Here is a 24,632-nt window from a genome sequence, read left to right on the forward strand (position 1 = left end):
CCTTTCCACTCAACACCTTGTTACTCTGTTGTTCTGTAACACCTGATCTCTCTCTGGGGACCCGGTGGGTTTGCAGAATCACAGACTGCTCAACTCTTTTGCTTAAAAGTAAATGGTATAGATTATAATGTAAAATTATATTCCGCTCACTGAGGAGCAAGTGATGATTTGGTGAAAGACATTTATACTGCATACAATATCCCTCCTGTATAAAAATAAGCGTGGTACTGTGTTACACTGTACTAGACTTCAGTTTTGACTTAACTTCCAAATTAGACAATAGACTTAAAGTGCTACTATATCTGCTCTCTGCTACTAGTATACTAGTCTACTATCTAATTGTAGGAAAATGAACTTAAACCTCTACGTTCTCAACTGTAACTTTACAGATATTTATAAAAATCTTATAACTCTGCATTGTGCCATATCTGTGTTAATCCTACTTATCAAATACATTGGCCAAGATTTATCTAAAGTAGGGTGCAGGCTGCACCAGATAACTGAATACTGGCGCATGCTCTACAATAATCTGGCACTGCTCGGGAAGTGTGCACCATCTTTTTTTGGTGCACCTTCAGCATAGATCGTGCTAAACATTTTTGGCGAGTCACTGTATTAAATGTGCTGCAAACTCAGACTAAGCACTAACAATCCTCTTTAGGTGAACATTTTTCAGTTGTGTCGGCACAGTGCAGCCGCAATACAAAGTTGGCGCAAACACTTCTTAAGTAATTGTGCAAGCTCCAAAGACGTCCTTCTCAGACAGAAGTCAAATTGTCAAATTATTCATAGATGTCCAAAAGGATTTGCCTACTGATTGTCCCACAGAGGCTATAAACTTGATTGTTATCACAAATAATGTTGCACAATGTCTACAATAACTGTGACTTTATAAAATCACCATTGGAACCACATGACTCACAGTGTGAGGCCCCCTGCACATGAGCATCCTCAGTCTGTGTGCTGGTCAGATCCCATGGACCAAGCACTGTGCAGTGGACAGGAGTAAATATTGATGCAAGCGCTAAGACTATGTCATATAGTAATTAATTTTCTAAATATAACATTGATTCAATCTTAACTTAAAATATGTAACCCAATACATAATATGGGGCAGTGCTGTGTTTTTTTCTTAGAAGATAGAAAATAATATATAGGATGCTCAATACAATTACCATTACTGTAAAACCAGATTTTTTATATTATTGCTCATTTACATTTATTGATAGATAAAAAAAATAAAAAATTTTGGAGCAGGAAGCAGGAGTTAAATAATCAAGAGTAAGGAAGGGCCTTTTTTTTTACCGCTGCTTGTCCATAGCTATTGAAAACTTTGTGTGCATTTTAATGTATTCGATTGTAAGATCTCAAGATAAACTTTTAGTTATTTCTAAAGAGGTTATCAACAACCTAATGTGTGTACATATACAATTTCTGCAAAGTTTTCTGTAAAGTTTTTAAAACTTTATTACTTATATCATTTTTACATATATCTTTTTTGTAGGTCTTACATCCCAGCTTAGTCTTATGTGAAAGATAATAAGGTTTGTTTGAATATTGTGCTTCTGTATTTGGGTAGTATGAGCTAACTCACAATACAGTCGTCTTATGTTTTTGTGCAGCAAGAGGCTTTTGTTTCACAAGATGCTGTTTAAGTCATCCTCTCGGAGAGTGAGCGTGGTTTGATTCCTGCAGGTGGTTCCCTAGCTGCTGCTTTCATCATAAACTCTCACCACTTCAAAAACACTCCAGCATCACAAGTGACCCCGTGACACTTGGATGTGTGCCTAACATTTTATGGTACATTTCTAAAAGTAGTTCTATAGACGGTTTATCAAAATCTATCTGCACCAGTTTGTGCTGATTTATATGGGTGATTAGTTTTGAAAGTAAAAAAAAATCTATGAATTCTCATCGGGTTTCATCTTTGCAAGGCCTGGCTACCTTCTTCACCTCATTATATAGATTCAGGGTGTAAAAAAAGGGCAGTACGGTGGAATATCTCACTGAATACACATCAGATCAAAAAATTTTTATTATTTTTCAAACATCTATCCAATGATACCAAACCCACCCTTCTACCCCCACCTGGGGAGGGGGGCAGCTTGTTTGTAATTTGGGCATTTGGACTCTAAAACGTTCATGATCACTGCTCTAGGGTTATAACCTCAATGTATTGATTTTCTGTGTTTAACAAAGAGCATGTAGATACAGATTGATACAAAGTGAAAAAATGTTTGCCTTTAATAAAGATTTACTATGATTTTAACAAGCAAATGCTTGGCTACTACAAATGCTTTGTAACACAAATGCAAATGCAGTAATATTTACAGTTACACAGAAAACATTTTTGGAAAGAGGACTTTTAAATATATGCAAATAAGCCTCAGGGGCTCCTGTGTAAAAAAAAAATATTTACAGAAAACACTCATATCTGACATTTCCGTATTAGACAGCATTGGATTAAGATATGTATGCGACTGCCAAACAAAATTAAATATGCAATAAATAATACCTCGTTGAGGATATGTATATTTGGGGGATTATCTGACTTCCACTTTATGGCAATTAATAGTTTCACTACTCCCCATCCCAACTACTGCTAAAGCGGGATCCAGATTTATGTGCTTGGAAGCGACCTTAGAGCACAGGTCCGAGACAGCTTTCGAAAAACCTCCCTGGAACACTCTCTCCAGCATTTACCTTGGGAACCTGGTTAAATTTTAGCTAATTTGCTTGGGCTCAGGTACCATCTTGTTTTTACTTTGGTGGACTTCCATCAAATTTGCCGAATGTGGAGCCCTTAAAGCCCAAAACATAGCTGAGTCCCAATTCGACTGGGATATCTGTTTTCCTAAATCTGCCATTTTTGGTATTGAGGTAGCATAATTCTGCCCCCCTCCTACGTCATTTCAACAGCCAGTGTAGGTTAATAATTTTCAAAACTTCTATTGGAATCAAGCTTGTGTTCGTAGGGTAAGACGAGTAGGACTGCGACAGGTGAAGAAGCTTCCAAGCCTCAACTGAGGTTCTGACTGTAGGACAAATGTTTGGTTGGAGGGGCGTCTTGTTCCTGGCAGCATGGGCGATTAATATATAAAAGCAGTTTTTGAGTCAAAACCAGTTTGTAAAAAAACAATTAAAGGAAATCAACCACATGGTTTTAGTGGTTTTAACCAAAGCAAACGTACATGCTGGTGCTGGTGTGTGCCCCCTGAAACAGGATCCATCCTTCATTAGCTGTTAATGGCTTATTTTGGGAAAAGTGTTCTTATATATATGCAAATGAGCCACAGGGGCTCCTGAGTATATCACAGAAGTTCCTTCTGGTTCTGTCAGCTGTCACTGCCTCCCTGACAGGGGAAAGGAGGGGGGAGGTGATAAGCGCCAAAGGAAGGCATTTATAATTAGCAGCAGACAGAGCCAGAAGGGGCTTCTGTGATGTACACAGGAGCCCCTGAGGCTCATTTGCATATATTTAAAAGTCCTCTTTCCAAAAAAGCCATAAACAACTAATTGAAAGATGGACTTTGTTTCAGGACACACACACCAGCATGTAAGTATGCTTGGGTTAAAAACACTGAAACCATGTGGTTAATTTACTTTTAGAATTATCTGCTCTATAAGTTCTCTCCCTGTAAGTTCTACCATTGATTTTGGCTTGAAAAGTTTATCAAAATATTTTGTAAAACATCTGATGGAGACCTGCAAAATTTCAGGATGTAGACAATCCACCCACCATGACATGAATATTTCAATGTGAATAGTCATTCAATATGTTGTGGCAATCAAATCTTTGGATTTACATGTGAGTTTTATTTCACTAAGAAACCTCGTTGCACAGAATTGATATTCTTAAAGATAGAAGAAGATCATTTAAATAATTTGTTCGTTATATTTTCAAAAGATTATTTGAATGACCAGTAAATAGATTCAAGAACTAGTATCATAATGATTTATCCTTGACCATATGCTCATTTTGTTGGATTTTACATTTCTTCTAGTCCTTCCTGTGAGATTACAAGTGTCAGGTTTATTATCAGATCCATCTGTACTACATACACATTGCTTAACTTATTTTTATGTGGTGTACATTACCAGAGATTTACTTATGTAGGGTAGATACTCTGTCATAGAAACAAAGTTTACTTATAGCAATGCATCTGTATTATCACTGACAGATGTTTAATACACATTTTACACAAGAAAATAAATGTTCATAAAGTTCACAAGTTCTATTTCCTTTCCAAATAATGTACATTTGGTGTATAACATTGCATTTACAGAGTATCTTGTGACCATTATGACATCCAGGACCCATTAATCTTTCAAATCTGAAGGAGGCCTCATTGTGGGACTGCTTTAGTAATCCTGAGCAAAAAAAGGTTTATTATAGAATTACTGGTGTGTGTCCATTTTGGACTATATATACTGTATTTGTCTTGCAGCTGCTATGGGGCAAATGTGTGGATAGCTGTGGGTTCACCCAGAAAAAACAGAGGACATAATCTGCTATTAAAGGTGTCTAGTGGCTCATTCCCCATCTGAGACTCAAGTATTCTTGTATGAGCCGAGTGTAAGAGCAGAGTGTGCACATGTGCAGGGCGGATAGTGTGAATAATTGGAGGCCAAAATGTTGTTTGGTCAACAGCTAAAGTATATTTCGGAATAAAAGTATTTGTGATACCTTTGACAATGCACCGATTCACGTAGTTTATTTATATATTCTGTGTATTAGATGTGATATGTTTTGTGGCCATGTAAGTTTTGACACTGATCATTTTTATATAACTCTGTGTGTAATTTGTGACCTTTTGGAAGTTTTCTAGTACTGGAACACATTTCCAGAAATCTCAGTATTTCTACAGCTGTCCAGTATTCTCAACCAGGGTAGTAAATTTCCACCTCCTGCCAGTTGATGGACCAAATAACAGAAAAGGAGGAGGAGGCTGTATCTGGGTGTGGGTCTCTTTGTGTAATGGGGAGACTGCAATGAAGCCTTTGTTGTGAGAGCAAGCTGTGGTACTCTTCCCTAGGACACTAACCTAGGACTGATATATTGGTGAAGGCTCAGCATCACCAGAGATCAGCCCTTCTCAGCAGGACAGGAAGCAGATAGCTCTCGTCTATGCTGGTTACTGTAGACCAGCTTCCATCCATTATAATTGATGATAAGTGTCTAAAACGAGAAATAAGCTACATTTTTCCTGTTCTTTCTCTGTCCCCGATCTGCTCAGAACAGCTGATCTGTGACATTGCTGGCTGTTGGACTCTCACTACTCTGGTAAATCCCTTTAACTATAGAAAGAGCATCTACCAAATGCTTCATTAAAGCAGTAGCAGTCCTGATGATCATTTATACTAAGTGGTCCCTGGTGTGTGTAAAGATGTACAACCTCATCAATAATGACTTTAATGAGCAAGACAAGGTCACCTCTGTATCTTGTGTGATCACAGCTTTGTGTCGGATTATTATTAGGTACAGCATACAAAATTGCTCTTTCAGAATTGATGTGTATGGCTTACAAACTGACAGACATGCAAATAGCTTTCCTGAACTTTACCAATTATCTCTGATCCATACTTCTCTCCTCAAGCATGTGCTCATCTCTTGAGTTATGTGTGTATGTGCTCAGCTATGCAGCTTTAGAAGTCATTAACAGTAAAGCATATGGACAGTCTTTGTGGTTTGCTTTGTAACATCACCTAAGTCATGGCTATAATTCACTATCCACGAGCGGCCTTCCCTAACATCTATCCTCTTAATTCCTAATGAAAATCAAACCTGTCTCATACCACCTCCGCAATTACTGAACCAAGCTTGCAACTGGTTTTACCATTGACTCAGTATAGTCCTTTAGTGATTGCCAAATGTAAACCAAAAGGGATCTGTAAACTGACTTAAATCCCATGATTCTGACGGATGGAAGAAAATCCTTACTTGGTATTCATGTTGGCATCAATAACTTCACAATAATCTGCAAACAGTTTTGGTCTGGTTTTGGCCCAGGCAAATAAAGTGACTGCTTCCAAGTTACATACTTTTAAGCCGTATATCCCAAATATGTCCTATTGGTCCGCCAAGCCATTTTGGAGGATACCAATTGCTTTCAGACTAACAATGCAAACACAGAGCAGCCAGTTTTCTGGATTAATATATGATTAATATATGAGAACAATCTCCAATAGAAGCTGGAACAAGTTCTAATAAATTGTAAAACTCTTGTTAACCTCAATCTACTGAACAAGTTATTAGTCCACTTTGTTGTAATGGTTTTTAATACAAATCGGTTTTCCACCAACATTTTAGTGCTTTAGGGAAACTAATATATGACAGTATTATTTCCTGAGGTCCTGAGAACAAAACAATTCAATTCAGGGTTTTTGCACCCCTGCTGTTTCTTATTTGATGTAGAGAACAAATGAAATGTGGACATTTGCATAAAGATATTTGATCATATACTTCTATATCCACTAATTAAAGATCACATTAAAATCACTTATATTGTTCTCCTTGTATAGCTATGTGCAATGTGCATTATACATCTTTGTAAAATTAACATTCAATTTGTATATATTTTCAATGTATGGTAAATTGGTTCCCTGTCCATTTCTCAGGACCAAATGGTCCCATGGTAAAAGATAAAATTGAGCCCCATGTGGAACTACTCATCCCTATCCTCACTGCTAAAATGTAATGACCCACAGGTTGGTCCTTACTAATTCTTTAAAGCCCCTTTAGGACCCAATATCCCCATTATTGGAGTGCTTAGCTATGCTGCTGGTCCATTTGCTTCCCTATGCTTCCACCTACTGCTCTGAGTGGGAATGACATGTGTAATATCTTCCTATGCATAAAGGGTTCAAGTTTTATTGATGTTTGAAATGTATTTTTTCCTAAGGTTAGGCAGGTTGTGATTGGATGGCGTCTCAGAACATTCCATGCCATGCAGAAGTGTATACATACAAGCTCAGTCTGGGTTTCTGGATCTTTGTCTTGAGATTTCAGTTAGATTTTCCTAAAAATGTTTAAAGTGCAACAGAATTAGATGGTGCTATATAAATAAAGTCTATTCTTATTAGCTATTATCAGAAGTTCATGCTTCTATTCTGTGCTACAGATGTATCAGAGCTGCCTTGGCTCATTGGAGATCGTTGCCAGCCAAACAGACCAAGGGTTCAGGCTGAGGTTCCTGCTAACACAGGGACTTTTCTACTGCCACAGCCAGACAACTCAACTCTGTCAGCCCTCAGAGGAAGGAGTTTGTCATCAGCCTGTTACTTGCTGCTTTTAGAGTTCTTCCTATAAAGGAACTGTGAGTTTTATAACAATCTCCATTTGCTGTTTGTGTTTCCCTAGCCTGCCGCTATCATCATGGTCCTCACAGAGCCCCAAGGGAAACCTTACAATGTAATCTTGGATAAGTGTAGTTGAGGTCTACCTACCTACAAAGGCTTCTGTGATATCCACATCCTTGTGACATCCACAATGTGCTGATAGCACATTGTAATGAATGAGGAGGAAAATCCCCATATACTGCCATACTGTATATGATAGGATCGATCAGACAACCTAGGGTTAAAGTACCCTAGAGAGTCTGAAAAATAGTAAAAATAAAAATAAAAAAAAGTTAGAAAAAAAAAATTATAATAAAAAAACCTAAAATTTCAAATCACCCCCCTTTCCCTAGAACTGACATAAATATAAATAAACAGTAAAAATCATAAACACATTAGGTATCGACGCGTCCGAAAATGCCCGATCTATCAAAATATGGTAACGGTTTTTCAATGCGTTTAAAAAATCTATAAAAAGTGATCAGAAGGTCGTACAGTCCTAAAAATGATATCATTAAAAATATTAATTAATTTTTGTAAATGTATGAAAACATTATAAAACCTATATAAATTTGGATTCCCCTAATCGGACCGACCCAAAGAATAAAGTAGACATGTCATTTGGGGGCGCTCAATGAAAGACGTAATATCGAAGCCCACAAGAAAATGGCGCAAATGCGTTTTTTCACCATTTTCACTGCATTTTGAATTTTTTTCCCGCTTCCGAGTACATGGCATGGAATATTTAATACCATCACAGTGCAATTTGTTACGCAGAAAACAAGCCGTCACTCAGCTCTTTACGTGTATAAATTAAAAAGTTATAGATTTTTGAAGGTGGGGAGTGAAAAATGCACATGAAAAAACAGGAAAGGGCTTGGTCCTTAACCGGTTAAATAAGGCAAATAGTGTTTGTAACTCTACTTATTTATTCCAAGGGTCCTGTTGACCACCGTGTCCTAAGGTTACTCTGAGGACCCAATCTGTGATGTCACAGTAACTTACCTAATCATTCTTATGATGTCTCTTTAGCATACCCAGAGACTGACACAAAAAATTACTCTAGGCCAAGAACTTTATGTGGCACTAAATATTATGTCTAAAGGCGTTTAAGGCAGACTTCGGACAGTTTGCTGTTGTCGGTCCTTGAACCAAGGACGGTTCACAGTCCTGTGTAATTGATCTACAACACTGATGGGAACAAGACTCCTTACATCATAGCGATGGCTAAACAGAAGCACAGTGTAATCATGTTTGTAATATTGGGGCTGCTGTTTAGTGAAGAAACAGATCGCTATGATATAAGATGTCTTGTCGCCAACAGTGTTTTCGGTCCATGAGACAGGACTCTGAGTGGTCTATGGTTCATAAACTGACAACGGTAGTAAATATGTGCATGTAAACTAATTGTGTGGATAGCAAACTCTTGGTATGGGCGGTTTCTTCACTTTTTCTTAGTACTCGTAACTTGCACTTTGCAGTTGTAAATCTGTATCAACCTGTAAAGGGACTACAGATAACCACAAATTAACTGACCTTCTGTAGGTTTATGAGGATTTTTAATGTTGTGTTATAATTTTTTAAAATTTTTTTAATGTTCTGGAAGGGCTTGAAACATTATTTTTACGATCCTATCCTATCACGATTCCTAAATTTTATTTAAAGGAAATCTAGTAATCTTGTGTGGTAGTAAAACTAAACATACCTATCACCGCCTTCTCTAGGATACCTGGCCAGGCACGCTATGAAAAAAAGAGTTACAAAAAACAGAGCCCCAGGCATGATGTCCGGTGCTCCGGGCTCTTAATTATTCACACCTCTTGCATAAATCAACTTTACAAAACAAACTTTGTAATATTCTTCATTAAGAAAAGCAGCTTTTCTTTCCCTTTTTTTCTGCTACTTCCTTCTCTTGTAATGAACAGTGTCTCTAAAGTCCTATATACAGCACAGATATAAGGAAAGCAGGATAAATTGTAATTCTTTATATACCTAGAGCATATTTCCCTTGATGATCCTGCTCCCTAAGATTATGTTATCCTGGGAAACTTTTTACGGCTCCCTTATTTCTCAGCTATCAGTGGAGAACAGGACTGAAAGCTGATTTACATCATTCTTAAGGAAGAAAGGCAGAGGAAAAAGAAGGGCACATAAACATTTTTTATAAGATATATTAAAAATTTTACAATCATCATTTGCATTATTTATTGACAAAATTTTATTAAACATTTAGTTACACTTCAAGGTGTTACATAAATACAGCTAACAGTGCAACATATTGACACATTGGGCCTGGTATGTTACACAGCAGGTAAACCATTTGTGAGTTCAGCATACAGGTGCTGTGAATGTGCCTATTCCAGTTCTTGCTATTTATTGTGCCTGGGAATTTCATTTGTCTTTTATCAGCTTGTTACCACCAATGCACTTCTCCTCCTCTACATGAGCAACACGAACGCCCTTTACACATGAGGCGCATAGAAGCCTTTATGAGATTGCAGCTGCCAGAGTTTTACCTTTTTATGAGTCTAGAAGAAGTCGTGCTGATATTTGGTTAAGTTACAAGAAATAAAAATAAGATCACACTGTACTCAGGTCCAGGACAATCGCACAATGCTATATGTGCTCCAGCAAGTTTAATATTTAGATTTTCTAATGCACACTCAGCATGTTCATTCTTTCTTAAAAGTTGCAACATTATGCTAAAACACATAGGGGTACATTTAATAATGTATTGTATATTTGGCTGATGCTGGATTACACATTCTAAGACTGTTTAGTTTAAATTTATCATTTTTCATCTTTTTTGGTGGAGTCGAACATCCCATTCCTTTTAAGCCATTCCTTTAGCAGTTTTTTTGGTACAAATTATACAAGAATTCTGGAACATTGTGAGTAAATTTTCCTGATACACTTGAAAAACATTTTGAAAACTTTTCACTGGTATCTTTCATAAATATGGAATTATTCAGTCTAGCTTGAGCGTTTGTTTACAACAACCTCATGAAATTTATGTTTTTGTTCACAATTGTATTGAGGTTATTTCTCTTGTAGTTTCTTCTATTTGACTTGAAGTGATGTTTTCATCATGACATAAAAACATAAAGGTCAACTAAACTCAGAAACTGACATTTTAAAGTGTTTTCCAATAAAAGGCATTGTGTGCCGGTATCTTGACATAACATAAAACTAAAGTTTCACCTTCACATTTAAAATAACTCAAATCTATATTTTAGGTTGTTTCATAATACCGTATGCTGTGATCCATTGCTTGAAATAATAACATATATTTCTGTAACCTGCTAACTCTTTTTTAAAAAAAATATGATTTAAGGTTCAGAAAGGAGTCCAATTAATGTATTTTAGGACCATGATATTGTGCATCTTTAAGATCATTCATTATTTCAGCTATGTTTGTTTTTGTTAGTTTACTGAATATAGCGTTTATATTTTGATGTGGTAGTTATGTGATTTTAGACTTCTATCTTAAGAATTGTACATAAAATAGTTTTTGCATTTCAGCTCATAATATAGTGTTTGTGTTATAATTTATGACAATTATTGTGTGCTCTTAAATATACATTTTGATAGTGTCCATCAATATCTACCATAACATTAAATTTCTTTTTAGGGGTTATTTTATGTGAATTTTTTATTGAATTGGTTGGTAAACAATTTTCTTTTGTATTCTTCTGTTGTATTTTAATACTGTGGTAAGCAAGTATTGTTCAACTCTTTAAAATGAATCAGAAAACACGAGAGCCACAAAATATGGCACCCAGAATAGTAGATCTGTCTCTGGCAGTTCTAATGTGAGGTCTTCTATTCTTAATTTTTTATTTTTATTGTTTAACTCAATGCCAAGATCCAAGGAATAGTAGACCCTGGGAGGAAAGTAGAAGCAGTGTATTACTGCTGGTAATGAAAGTTAGGTCAGTCTTTGCTATGTATATATAAGCATAGAAGTGGATACTCACTTTCCCACAGATTCATCAAAACTGTTGCACAAAATTACAAAATGATGCCACATCTTTTCTGGTGCAGAAGAGTGTCATAAATTAGTATTGTGAAATGCTCCATTCTTTCTGGAGCACATTATGGCCAGAAAGTATTCTAGGGGCAATGACAAATCTTCCCCAATTACATTTAGCTTTTTCACCTATTTTTTCTTATCTTATTGATAAAGGACAATGAAGGAGAGAAGTAAGCAGGAACAGAACTCTGTGTCTGTGATGGGATGAAGTACTTTATTCCAACCATTGAGGAATCTAAATATCCTTGAATCCAGATTATAAAATTCAGGGATTTTTTTTTAGACTTTTAATTGTTGAAAGTGTGCCTTAGAGCTCTTTCAGACCAGGTGTCCTCAAGACATGTCTCTTTGCATTCCATGTTGTGTCCATGTTATATCAGTGATGGGAAGTAAGTGAGCTGCAGATGAGGAAAAAAACTGTTTATGCAGCTTTTTTTTCATAACAGTCCATATGTCCCTAAAAGAAACTGGAATTTGATAATAGCCACATAGAAAACAATGGGTCAGTATGCAAAGAAATCACAGATATTATACAGATCCCATTGGAAAGAGGCCTTTTTTAATTCAACAATTAACTTTATTTAAGGGCACTTTAGAGATGCAATTTACACAGCAAACAAAGAATAGATTGTGGTCTCGCAGGCCCCCTGAAAAAGGAATGATACAAAGGGCAATGTACAGTTGTGTGTTATGTATAAATGGTCCGCTTTATAACTATAAAACCCCCAGCAATTGATTTACCCCTTTATAAAGGGATATCCCTCCAAAACCCCAAAAATTAATACCCCCCCAGCCCCTCTGAAATGGTTTTCACCTCCCCCAGAAATGGATGTGCCCCATAGACCCTCAAATGTTTTCCCTCCCTCCAAGCAATTGATATCTCCCACAAATCCCCACAGAAATTAATGTTCCCATTAGCTCCCCATCAATGTATGTCATATACAGTCCCCCCAGAAATTAATATTCCACCCCAGCCTCCACAGAGCAATGGATGTGGTCCATACTCCCCCCCCCCAGAAATTAATATTCCACCCCAACCCACACCCCCGAGGAACAGATGCCCCACCCCCAGCAATGGATGTTGCTTCACAAGCACACCCCCAGAAATTAATGTTCCCATTATCTCCCCAGCAATGGATAATATCCCCCAAATAAATTAATATACCCCCCCAGAACAATGGTCCATGCACCCACATAAATTAAATTAATGCCCCCATAGCTCTCCAGAAATGATGCCCCCAGACATTTTATGTCAACCAGCCCCAGTCCCCTGAGCAAATTGATGTCCCCCCCCAGCAACTTCCTACTGTGAATTAAAAAAAAAATAACTTCATACTCACCTGTCTTCTTGCTTCTCTCCTCCTCTTGCTGTGTGGGATTGAGTAGCAGTGATGTCATCACACACCGCATCTCTGGCTCCCAGCACTGTAGACAGCTGGTAGAAGTAGGAGACGCGGTTTAATGATGTCACGTGTCTCCTGTTATTTATAGTGAAGGACGGAACTTACGGCTCCATTCTCCACTGCAGCCCTTGCCTCTATCTGTGTCGGGAAGGGAAGAGTGGGGAGAGGACCCGGACAGTGGGACAAGAGTCCTGCTGATCTGGGGCACCGGCCAAAAGATCAGGGGCACGAGCCCTGGATTCTTTTAGCCTAGCGATGCCCCTGATCTCAGTAATTGACTTCTAGGTTAAAATCAATGAGGCTTAAATAGTCATAGATCCCAAAGTTAAAGAAAACAGTGAGAGAAGGGAGAGAGAATCACAGACTTTACTAAGGACCCTTTATTCTGCCAGTCAGTAGATGACAGATCAGTATCAGTAATCTATTCTGACGCATAATATGTAGCATAATGAACCAATATTTAACACAAATTTATAAGTTATACTTTTTTACGCAATAATTTTTACTTGGTTTTATCTACAATAGTTAATATTATATACATGAGAATTTAGTTTGTCATTTTAGTATTTATAGCTATCATCACATAAAATATTGAAATATTGTATTTTTATTTCTGGTGGATATTATCTACAGTACCAATATAGTTGACAATTATCAGCCTAAGGCATTGGTAAGGTTATCCCAAAATACATCTTAAATTTAAGATTCATTTCCTGATCCAAACTTGGAATTCTGAAAAATCTAAGACTACATTCACACTGACGTATGGAGGGCGTATATACGGCCAACGTATATACGGCCGATATACGTCCTCCATAGACGTCAATGGGCGCACGGCGCCCTACGAGAGTGGTACAGTGCAGCACACGTGCGGCACCGTACCGCTCTGTACCCGGAAAAAGATAGGACCTGTCCTATCTTTCTCCGTAGTACGGCGCCGTGCGCCATTAATTCCTATGGAGAGGGGCGGGGGTGAGCTGCGCTCACCTCCTCCTCCTCTTCCCGTACACTGCCGTTGCCCGCTACGGTTCGGTACGGGCGGGCAATGGCAGTGTGAATATAGCCTAAGTGTCTTGGTTCAGCAATTGTCAAATACCTGTTCAGCAAACAGCAAAACCACAATTTGGTGCAAGCTGTCAGACTGGGTAAGTAGTGCAAACTCACCCTGTAATGTCCCTGCAGATTATGGCCCTACGTAAAGCAGATAAACTGCACTGATAAGAGCAAACTCACTATTAGGAGCCTGCTAACAGACCCTGAGAGACCCTTCAAGTTTATAGGGAAAACTTATTTCACCTGGAACCTGCTGGATGGTGGAGCAGTTGGGTAAGATAAAGCCAGAGACTGACCAAGGTACATACAAGGACGTAGAGGGACAAACAACAGATACAGACAAACAGTCGGACAGAACCGGGCAAAACCAAAATGGCGGTGAGGCATTATAGTCAAATAATAAGAGAGAGGTCAAGTAAAAATAGCAGAGGTTTGTCTTTCAACACATTAATTTATATATATATATATATATATATATATATATATATATATATATATTATACTTATACATTTTATTTCAATGCTAAGGTCCAGTATGTTTTCTATCTTTGCACAAATTTGGATTAACATGTACTTTTATTTTGCAGTAATATGAGCTAAAAGACAAAAATGGTTCATGGAATGAATTGATTCATTAAAGGTCAAACATTAAAGGCCCCTTTAGGGACCTTCCAAGTTTTCTTATTGTGTCCCCATTTTACCTGAAACAGTGGTACTTCAGGTTGTGTTATTTTTTTCTGGCAATGGGAATTGGTTATTGTGAAGCAAAACATGACGTTTTGGACCCCAGAGGAGTATGCAAGGTCAATTAATTATCCTTTTATAGACACTCCCAGAACACATAGGTTCTGAAAGGCGCAGGAAGTAATTTAGAGTTGTCCACACAACCTCCAGATAAACAATAAATCACAACCCTTAGTGGCTGAAAGACCCCTTTCACTAGCCTCAGTTAAACAGAAACTTATCAACCCAAATAAGCCTCCACCGGCTCTCCTTTAATATAAGCCTGGTCCGTAATGAGATTATATAGGGTGAGGACCCACAGCAAAGATAGGCCACATGTAAAGATCCTACCTACACTTCTGATGGTGAATCGATTTCCCAGGCAAAGACACTGGGCCTCAAGGTTGCTCATCCCTACACAACCTCAAGGGGGGTTTAAGGACTCTCCTACCTGGTATTAAATCCAGAACCTTGGAGAACTTCATCTTCTCAAGATATAGAGATATTTGTATATTGGTGTACAAGAATTCTGGAATCTAGTGAGTCAGCTATGTGATTCCGTGGCTATACAGAATCCAAAAATGTATTTGCCCTTGGGATGAGATGGACCATAACTCCATGACTGCATAGAACCAACATATTGGTCTGGTCTATTGACAAACAAAATGGAGGGAAGCCTCTGAAACAATTGATGCCAGGCCGGCTGCAAAACTTCTTTGAGGCTAAACCTCCTCCTGTGGAGCTTATGACAATTCTTTATGACAGTTTTAACTCGATTAGGTTATTTGGCATGAGGCTGGAGGGAAGAGGGAATTTGTACCAGCACTCATGACCTGGCCATATTTATTACAGTGATGGTCATGTAGATTGATATCTTTCAATTCAACTTGTCCATATAGTAAACTATTAATAAAAAGTAACTAAAATGACCAAAAATATAAATACTGTATGCTAAACTTATTGCTAGACTTTTCATTGCTTTGCTTAAATGATTATCTGTATGGGGTTTCCACCTAATAAACGTCCTATATTTAAAATAATGTATATATTATTACTTTTATTTTATGGGTCCTGTCCAACCAAGTCAAACGTGATCAGTCCAAAACCGATAAGATGAAACCACAAAACTCTTGCAAAATATTATTATGCAGCAATATGACGAAAATTTAACAGAATAGTAGTTGCTGGAAAGCTATTTTCTGGGAATGACTACACTATCTGTTACAAAAAGCAGTAAATAAGAGTAAATTTGGATGGAAACAGTGCTTTCTTTTTACTTAAGCACAGATAATATTTCAATAATTATACATTTGGAACCTGAATGGAATTTTAAAATGAGACTGAAATGTAGTAGTAGGAAATATTCTCATGGGTGGGATCGGTGTAATGCTAGCTCATTGTATGTGCCAAGGAAAGGCATGTTGGGAAGAGTAGCAAAAAAGAATGTGTAGAGGAAACACCTTTCAGTTGAAAAAATAAAAGTACTTTTTAGAAGACTAAATAGTAAAAGACTGTTAAAAATGGCAAGAAAATTGTGAAAGGGAAGAAACCAACAGGAAGGATTAATGCTGACTTCCCTGTATTTGTAGATTGCCAGCAGTGATAATACAGCTAACAAAAATTTGTTACTGAAAACTTGGTAGAAAAAGTTTAGAGAAGACGGAATTTACTGAAGCCAGAAACGTGTGTTTGCCTGACTTTAAAATATGTTCTGGGAGCGTTTGCTTGAAAGACAAGTTAGCCTTAGATGACTTCTGTCAAATAAATTATGCCCACTGCTTGTTAGAACCATGCTCCTGTATGGCCCTGTGTAAAATAAACCATGTGGGAGTGTGATTTGCCGCTATCTTCTCCTCTTGGAAAATGCGATTTCTATTTCCTCCAAATGTTCTAGTGTTGACCTGGAAAATACATGATTTCAAATATACAACTTCTACAAAAAGGCAATTAAATGACACCGTGTCATCGTTGTTTCAGCCTTTGAGATTTACAACGTTGTTTTGTTTAGTGGTATGTGGATGGCATAATGCAAGAATTCCCATGAGATATTATGGATTCATTGTGTGATTCATATAAGAGATGGTTTTTCAAGTTTCTAAGGGAAAGCTACCTTTAGTATGTAGAAAACCACAACAAAGTTAGATATCAGAGTATCATCTTTCTGGAATAATAGAAAAATTTCACATTATCATTAAAACAGCCATATTATAGAAAATAACAATAGTGCACTAAAGTCCATGGCACTTCAATACCATATACACCTAGTGCTATTTTATATTTGCCAAATCATTAAAAGGGGTTGTCCACTTTCAGCAAATATTTGATATTGTTTGTCTAAGGAAAAGTTATAGAATTTTCCAATATACATGTGGTCCCCTACTTAAGGACAACCGACTTACAGGCACCCCTAGTTAAAGACAGACCCCTGTGACTTCTGGTGAAGCTCTCTGGATGCTTTGCTATAGTCCCTGACTGCTATAATCAGCTGTAAGGTGTCTGTAATGAAGCTTTATTGATAATCCTTGGTCCCATTACAGTAAAACATTTTGAAACCATAATTGCCACTGTGGCAAAAAAAAAATTAGTTTAGAACTACAATTATAAAATATACAGTTTCAACTTGTATGCAAATTCTTAAGAATTTACTTTACAAATACTTAAGAACAAACCTATGGACTGTATCTTGTACGTAACCTGGGGACTGACTGTACTTTCTGTATCAATTCCTCACCGTTTTCTAGATCTCTGCTTGCTGTCCTGCTATAGGAAGCTTCTATGTTTACTCCAGTCAGTAGAAATCTGTCCATCGTGGTGTGATGGAGGTGCAGTTGCCCAAGCCGTTAGTATCACACAATTCCGAATCCTCTCCGTGATAATAACCTTTCATGCCACTGCATGTCCATCACATGACCATGGAAAGATTTCTATTTACTGGAAGTAAACATAGAAGCTTCCTATAGCAGGACAGCAATCAGAGTTCTAGAAACCTTGAGGAATTGATACAGAAAGTATTTTGAAAGTTGTATAACTTTTCCTTAAACAAACAACATCAATTATTTTCTGAAAGTGGACAATCCCTTTAACTAGTGAGTTTATAGTATTTATGGCCACTATTCATCCAACAATCCCCAATTATACATACCAGAGCTGTTATTAGCAAAGTATAAGATTTGTGTCTTACTCATATCATCTTACCAACTTGTCATATTGCATGAAAAATGGTCCCATAGACGGTGCAATGTATTTTTCAGGGTACCTCTTCCTCAGGGGCTGAGGCCTAAGGTCATGATTTTTATCTCCAATTAAATTTTGTTTAACTTGTAAATCAGCAAAAGAAAAAAAGTAGCACTGTTACAACAAAGGTCCAGAGGTAGGGTGCATGCCTCAAACCAACCTGTCTGTAAGGTGTGTGTAAAACACAAATTAGGAATCCATGTAAGCAGCACTCCAATGAACTCACTCCTATGGTGAGAGGAGTAGGGGGGAGGGGTTAGGAGGCCTATGTTTGTGACTGCTTACTGTATGCCCAAAGATGTGAACTACTTAGAAACCCAGTTTCGTATTTACAGCAACATTTAGAAAGTTGGTGCCATCTAAATGACGCTGAAATGTAATTGGGGGAAGATTCGTTAAAATCTTAACACTGAGGCTCAGTACCACAAAGGGTTTGTATATTTGGTAATCTTGACAAACCATCTCAAAGTCATTTGTTAACTCCTTGGCTAGTTACACTTGTTGCTCAGCTACTGTGCTTAAGAATGGCTCAGTGTTTCATCATGTAGCAATGAATGTGTTTCAACATTTCTAAATTAGAAATAACATACATCAGACTTGTATTGTAGATAGGGATGTCAAGGTGAAAATATTCTTTTACCAAGACTCATTGATATTTCTGGATATACAATCAGGGCACAATAATTATATATCTGGAAACATTAATTTATTTTTGACTAATTTTTGGGTTTACTGTTATATTACTCAATTTTCCTCCTTTTCAAAATTCAATTCCTTGTGATAAAATAAACTACTTTTCTGACCTCAAATCTGTTTTCATTCAACCATTCGGTTAAATAGACTATAAAATGTTTTTTTAATGCTTTAGCGCGTAAGTAGAATTTCACATAGCTTTTCACTCCACATATAAAGTGTGATTATCAGGTGCAAAAAGCATCTGTGTGAATGTGTAGGTCATAGGGAAATAGTCACTTAAAGAATAAGCCAAAATACAAGCCTCAGCAGCAAAAAGGTGAATGGAAAGATGACTTCATTTAGAAATCCTGTAAATTCTAAATTTTCAAAATTGGGTTAATTATCAGCATATCTCAGATTTACTTTTCTTAAGAAGCAATGACTGTTTTCTGCCTTAATATTAGCCTTTTGTGTTTTAGGTTAAAAGCATTCTTACTGTGAGACCCCTGGTAACTAAATGTGCCAACGTTCTTGGCTGCAGGATGATGCAAATAAATGTTGAGGGAGAAGACCTTTTCATTGCAATGCCATGGCTTGTAATAATGCATTATGATGTCTGTGAAATTACTTAGTTCGATGTCAAATAAAACCACTATATTATTTTAACATGTTCTTGATGCCCTTGCCAAGCTATGAACTTACTGTGCTCTTGTATAGGGAATTCATTGCAGATGTTACCTTCATCGCTAGATAGTGACAATCATAAAGTCTCATTTAGACATCAAGATTTCACACCTCTGTAAACAGCACATGTTGACTTCTGCAGAAGATAAGTAGGGTTATATGTTACTATTTCGATAAGGAATTGACCATTTAAATCTTGAACTTGTTCGGTTATAAATTTATGGCCATTTATGACATCACACTTAAATTCACACAATCATTTGCTACTGTGCAAACTGATTTTTTAAAATCTACTCTTTGCAAATACCCCTATAATTATTGGCTAACTGCATTATGGGCAAACTTTTTGGGTGGTTTGACACTTGCCGAGCTTGGTCTGGGAACCAAGGACCATGCATGGTCCTGCTTCATGGACCGAACCCACTACTGCGGTCTGGACTTCCAGCACCATATTGATATACAATATACAAGTTCAGCAGTGCTCAAGAAATTTTAGATTTCAGATTTAGTACATTTCTCAAGATTCTACAGCAGGGGAAATACTAAAGCAACCACTATACAAACTCTCAGATATAACCTATACATAGAAACCCACCCAACACTTGCAACAATAAAAATCAACCCTTACAGAGGACATATACTCAAATGCTAACCATATCAAGTTAACAGTATGCCACAACGACATCTAACTATGCTATGCATAAGGGTTCATGTGCATCACCAAATTAAGGCTTCAGTTGTCCTCTTTATGCCAAGTTCATTAAGAGACATAAATGAGTATTTGCTGTCAGATCACTAGTGGCATGTTCCAACATAGATACATATTTCATCAAGGTGAAAAAAGATATCTGTATCCATGAACATCAACAGTTTCTGTGCAGACATCCAAAGAAAAAACTGTTCTTAGACTCTTTAACAATTCAAAAACCATCTCAGAATCAAGAGGCCAAGACCACCCACTGCTGACCTGGCGGTTTTATATTTTGTACTACAATAACAAAATGGTCAGGAATTTGTCATACTGAAAGTGGCACATTCATATGAGAATAGAGTATCAGAAAGCTCCGGCAAATTACTAAAGCAGCTGCCATGCTCTTTACCCACTGGGCATTAAATGTGGTAAAAGTCTGTGAAGTGCTTCATAAATCAAGTGGAGCAGTACAGCACCTGCATGGAATTGTGTTTAACTGAGTAAGACCTCATGCTGTATCCTTATATCCTATGTCATTACTTTGGCGTGGAGACAGTGTTGTGAGCGCTGCTAGCCAGAGCAAATGGGATATGAAGCGATGCCAGGAATGCCTTGAGCCAGGTACAATAGAGCGTTTAACTGGGAGCTCTATATTTGGAGCATGTGACTCCATACAAATTCAACAGTTTCTGTTCTCTCTGAACTATTTGTTCATTTGGGAAGTACTAATAATATTTTGCTGAATGATAGTCACTGAGGACACATTTTTCAACAGACCTTCGTAGTTTTTGTTAACCGTTTTGTGTGCAGTGCTGAAAGTGATAACCATGTCAGACATTCAGGAAAGCAGTTCTTCAGAACCATATTAAGTAGAAAAATAGGTCTATATTTAGAAAATGAAAATGGGAATATATATGATGAGAGACGATATACAAAATTATTAAGAACCAATTTTAACAATCACTGGATAAAATGAATTTTAAATGATGGGCTACTTACACTGAAGATTTGTATGCCAGTTGTAAATGTGAAACCATAATTTAAGGCTCTGAATTTATATATCTGGTACATCTTGGCCAGTCTGATAGCCAGAAAATTAATTAGATGTCTTCTAACTGTGCTTACAGCTAAGTAATTGTTTTAGGTGGCTGTTTTATTGGGTCCGTAAAGTGCCTGGCAGAACACAGATGGACCTATTTATCATGATTTATCAATTGCACTCCAGTTTTAATGGCAATGTTTTTCGATTTTTACTTCCTCACTTTTCAAAAATGTGGAATATGTGGAGATCAAGGTGGACTGAGGTGGGAATGGTGAACAATGTACTATATACTGAGCCAGAAAACGAACAAGTTATAGCTGAAATCTATTCCAACTCCCTGAAGTAGATTTCAGCTGTAGTGAATGTTCCCTCATTTATTAAGAGGTCCAATCTTTGAATCAATTGTAATTTTAATGCATTAATCCAAAAATGCATTTCTGTGAACATATTTTCTCAATAATTTAATTCTATAGGTGGCTAACTAGAAACATTGACAAGGCCTCTGCATGCTCTAGTTTTTGTATAATTCATCACATCATGCATCTACAATCACCCTTCTTTTAAGGGCCTCTGGTACGGGCTACAGATCAGTTGATCGGTTACGTATACTTCCTAGCTGCCACCTCCTGTAATTATGGCTCAAGAGATGCCTACACTAGGACCACACACATGCACCCAGATACAGACTCCTCACGGTACCGTACAGTTTACCTGTACACACACTGCTTATAGCTACTGCTAGCACACAGCCACAAAGAATTACTTTATGAAGGACAGTTTAATATGCAATAAATTATGAAATAAACAGATGCAGAAAAAAGGAAGACAGTAAATATAAAAAGGGATACAATACAGAAAAAAGTCATCTTACTTATTAGAATGGTAAAGAGATCCCCAGAGGAGAACCAATGAAATACAGGATAGCTCTACAAAACTTAGTTGCATCTCCTGAAACTGACCCCTAGTGAATGCTGGTGTGCTTTTTTGAATAACTTCCTAATCTATCCCTTTTTACACCCTTGGAATCTGCTGATCACAGATTCATTAATGGGACATTGAGATATATGAATTATGACAAGGCTGGATTTGAAGTAGAGTTTGGCATAATCTAAGCTGCCATTTTCAGAAATACACACAAATGGGACTTGGTGTTGCAGCGTCGACATCAATTAAACTTTTCTATTCTTGGGACAGAGCACACATAGACAGGAAGGTAAAGGACTAGGGTCTTATTATGTTATCTTATAAAGCAGAGGGTATTTTCTCTCAATATTAAGCTAGGCTGGGAGAGGGTGCATCATAACCTGTAACTCATCACACTCCCTCCACATGTACTAATGATCTTCATGTTGTTCACTATAAGCAATTGTTACTGAGCAAAAATCTGTGCGATCCTTAGGCCACGTTCACACAAATGTTTATTTCAGCCATGAGCTAGAGGTTTTTTTTGCGGCTAAGTCACAACCTTTAGCTCAGTCCTCGCATGGGGAATTCACTGAGCCACCTACATGCAGCAGGTCAACAGTCCGTGCCACAAATTATAAAGCGGGTCCTATTATGGTCATCTTTGCAGCCACGGAAATCAATTTCTATTGATATCAATGGGGTGACTGGTGCCACTGGTGCCACTGGTGCCACCCACTGATATCAGACGGGATCGCATTTCTCTGCTTACAACCTGCAAGGCACACATGTTCCTGTGAGTCTTTAAAGTGCATTTAAGTATTATGTATAAATAATTTATGTATTATGTTTAAAGATTTTATGTATTATGTATACTTCATTTTCAATTCAATTTTCATACTTGGTTTTGACATTAAAAACTATGTGCAAAAACTTAAATGTGTAAATGCACTTACAGAGGATAATGTACTTTGGACATATAGGTCCATCTTTTTTAAAGGCCACATCATATAATACCTCTTTGAAGATAAAACATAATATACAGGTTTTCATTTATATTTCAACCACAATAACTCACAAATCTGAAAAAATTCAATCTAAAACTAAGCATAGATGTTAGGGAACAAGAGAGGAACTTTTTAAATGTTATCAGTAAAGTACTAATACAAAAGCAGTTGAGTATAGGTAGGTACCAGAATATTAAACATAGGTGTGGCTTTTCCAATCATGCTGAAATTCACAATACTTTAGTTTAATGAGGAATTTCTACTTGTATAAGAAGGGAGACATACTGGAATAATTTGTAACCACAATGAAACCTGTTATTTTAACAGTTCTGAGTGTTTGCTGTTAATTTTGTTAATTATTTTGTGTAAACATTAAGGGACAAATTTATAACCTATATTAAAATACAGCTTTACGCAAAACAAAAAATAGTTATAATTATAGAGTAACACATTGTAATATTTATCAAGGCGTCATAGGGCTAACTGTATTATACCTCTAATGAATATGTATGATACAAGAAAATGCATTCATGGCATTAGCTAAGTAATTACCTCATTAGCTGACATTGTTGAATGCAAACATTAAGATTTTTTTTTAGGTCTGGGGTTGCAAGTTCAAAGTACTTAACCGCTATGAATGATTATTCATTTCAGTTAGCGTGAAGGTAAGGGTTTATGAAGCATATTTATACATCAATAGCTAAATATATTAACTTCTTCAACAGTAAGTATTGTTATCATTTTATGCTTCATAAGGCTAATGGCTACATACAGGAAAGTATGTAAGCTGAGCGCTAATGTATATGAAACTGCATTTTATACATGTTACTGTTTGAATTTGAATAGTAATGTGTTCGAACATAACATTTATTAAGACTGGTGTATTGAAAACTAGTCTTGATTTTCCTCCCTGCCAGGGCTATGCACACTGGATATACAACCAGCATACAACCAAATAATAGTCACCACCAGGTTAGAGCAGGCCAGCCCTGGCAGAGATTTCAGCTTTAGTGTCTAGCGGTTTTAGGGCCATACGTCCACCCCACTCCCCAATGTCGAGCTGAAAACCGACATAACTGTAACTTAACTGGTGGACAAGGCATGTCAAATTCCCTCCATTATGTCTAAAAGGACACTCAGCAACATTTACATGAATGGACCCTCTGCACTAGGATCTACCTTCTTGGATTAGGGTCACCATTGCTTGTTATAACAATGGACTACCTAAAAAGTTCTGTGTCATTAACTTACCATATTAGTAACTACAGTGTAACATTCACCAAAAGAGACTACTATTTTTGACTAGTGTACTGTAAGACTTTAATCTGGATTTTTATTTTCCAGCTTTTTCCCACTGTAGGCTCTATTCATAAATCTTTACTTGAGCACCAAAAAAAAGTTGCACTACTTTTGCTAAATGTGGGTCAATGACTTCTATTGTGCACAATCACAATGTGGTGCATGCACTGTGAAAGTGCCGCGTGGCCATGGCATGAATTATAGAGCTGGTCCTGTTTCTGCCCAGATTTGCTTGTGGCCCATTACTTGCAGACCAAAAATTTTATGCAGTCCTGTCCATGTAGCCTTGGTTGTTTTCTCTGTTTGGGAAATTCTGCACATATTAAGACACCAGATCATTGATGCAATGTTTGATAATGTGGCAAGAGCTGTTCTTTATACAACTGGTAAACAACTACATGATGGTATCTCATAGGAATTCACTTAAACTTGACAGCAGTTGTTTTATGGAGATCTTTCTGAAGGAATACTACTGTAGACCTGGCTTGCCAATATAGTTATCCAAATACTATATCACCCTCGGGAGGCAATTAGATCTGTGCTTTCT

The 24,632-nt window shown here is 37.1% G+C and overlaps 1 protein-coding gene and 1 long non-coding RNA gene across 4 annotated transcripts in view; one reads left to right on the forward strand and one right to left on the reverse strand.

The window, feature by feature from the left end:
* Positions 1 to 24,632, forward strand: part of THSD4 (thrombospondin type 1 domain containing 4) — a 450,024-nt gene that overhangs the window by 307,038 nt on the left and 118,354 nt on the right. The gene's annotated exons all lie outside the window — the stretch shown is intronic.
* LOC140127412 (uncharacterized) overlaps positions 1 to 24,632 on the reverse strand; it is a 157,103-nt gene that overhangs the window by 61,568 nt on the left and 70,903 nt on the right. For both annotated transcript variants that reach the window (XR_011854983.1, XR_011854982.1), the window contains one exon: positions 19,162 to 19,279. This is a non-coding gene — a long non-coding RNA (uncharacterized lncRNA). The remainder of the gene's footprint in view (positions 1 to 19,161; positions 19,280 to 24,632) is intronic.

This window comes from Engystomops pustulosus, chromosome 4 (assembly GCF_040894005.1).
Source record: "Engystomops pustulosus chromosome 4, aEngPut4.maternal, whole genome shotgun sequence".
NCBI classification, from domain to species: domain Eukaryota; kingdom Metazoa; phylum Chordata; class Amphibia; order Anura; family Leptodactylidae; genus Engystomops; species Engystomops pustulosus.